The following is a 1802-nucleotide window of genomic DNA, read 5'->3' on the forward strand; positions in this document are numbered from 1 at the left end:
CTTTTCTCCATTTATAATGATATTTATTGGTCCAGTGGTGAGAATTTTTGTTTTCTTTACATTGAGATGCAACACATACTGAGACTTTGGTCTTCGATCTTCATCAGTAAGTTTCTTAAGTCCTCTTCACTTTGAGCTAGTAAGGTTGTATGATCTGCATATTGTAAATTATTAATGAGTCTTCCTCCAATCCTGATGCCACATTCTTCTTGATATAATCCAATTTCTTGCATTCTTTGCTCAGTATTCAGCTTGAATTATTAAAAGAGTGCAAAGGATCTTCAAAAGTTCACACAAAAAATTGAATTAAAAGGTAATGAATTTTTCCATGAACTTTTAAAAAATCAGCTCATACATATATACACACACACACATACATGCACATGAGGGGGCTTCAAGTAGTTTGTAGAAAAATGAAATCAAAAGCTAATGCCAGTCATTTCCTCCAGGGTATCACACGATCCTGGTGTCACCATGGGCCGCTGCCCTGCCAGATATGACCGGTATTGTAAGACAAGCCCTACCTGAAATCCCATTTCTGCCGAGGAGTCCCTGATGCCAAGATTAACATTTTTGACCTGGGTTGGAAGAAGCCAAAAGTAATTGAGTTCCCATTTTGTGGCCACATGGTATCAGAGGAAATGAGCAGCTCTCAACAGAAGCATTGGGGGCTGCTTGTATTTATGCCAGCAAGTATGTGGTGCAAAGTTGTGGTAAAGAAGACTTTCATGTCTGAATGCAGTTGTGTCTGTTCCATGTATCCACATCAACAAGATGTTGTCCTGTTCTGGGGCTGATGGGGATGCGAGGGGCCTTTGAAAAGCCTCAGGCAGGGTACTGTGGCTAGGGTCCATATTAGCCAAGTCATTATCTGCACTGAGCTTCAAAACAAGAAGCATGTGACTGAAGCCTTACACAGGGCCATGTTCAAGTTTTCTGGGCCCCAGGAGATCCACATCTTCAAGAACTGGGCTTAACCAAGTTCAATGCTGATGAGTCTGAGGGCATGGTGCCTGAGAAACACTTCATCCCAGATAGCTGTGGAGTCAAATCCTTCCCCAACCTCGGCCCTTTGACCAGTGGCAGTGCCTGCATTCATGAAGATCTTGGTAGCACTGCCCTATCTGACATGTGGCCTCCAATAAATTCAACTTCCTGTCTCAAATAAAAACACACACACACAAAAAAACAACCCATGATGGAATATTTTCATGAAATTTTTGACACAATGCCAGAAGAGCCAACAAATCTATCTTGGAAGAAGTGCAACTAGTAAGCTCTTTAGAAGCCAGGATGGTAAGACTTTGTCTGTCAGACTTCAGACATGCTATCAGGTGGGACCAGTCCCGAGAGAAGGACACCATGCTTGGTAAAGATACCGTGCTTGACTGAGGGTCAGCACAAAAGAGGAAGACCACCCCCAAAGAGATGGATTGGCAAAATGACAACAGCATTGGGCTCAGGCATAATAATAATTGTGAGCATGGCTGTGGACTGGGCATGTTTTATTCTGTTGTTCATAGGGTTACTATGAATTATAACTGACTCAACAGCACCCAAGAGCGACAGCAACAACACTAACGTTTGTGTCTGTGTTTGTATGTACATATGAGGAAGTGTCAAAGACTTGGTCGCACTGATAACAAACAAGGTTGGCAGTTAAAACCACCAGTCACTTCATAGGAGAAGGATGAGGTTATCTGCTCTTGCGAAGATGTACAGTTTTAGAAGCCCAATGAAGGGTTGCTATGCATTGTAATCAACTTGATATTGTATGTTGTTGTTGTTCAGTGCCATTGAGT

The 1802-nt window shown here is 42.2% G+C and overlaps 1 pseudogene; it reads left to right on the forward strand.

Annotated features, from left to right (window-relative positions):
• Nucleotides 1-474: 474 nt before the first annotated feature.
• Nucleotides 475-1101, forward strand: LOC102838699 (annotated as a pseudogene).
• Nucleotides 1102-1802: the final 701 nt, after the last annotated feature.

Source organism: Chrysochloris asiatica, unplaced genomic scaffold, assembly GCF_000296735.1.
Source record: "Chrysochloris asiatica unplaced genomic scaffold, ChrAsi1.0 scaffold00044, whole genome shotgun sequence".
Lineage (NCBI taxonomy): Eukaryota > Metazoa > Chordata > Mammalia > Afrosoricida > Chrysochloridae > Chrysochloris > Chrysochloris asiatica.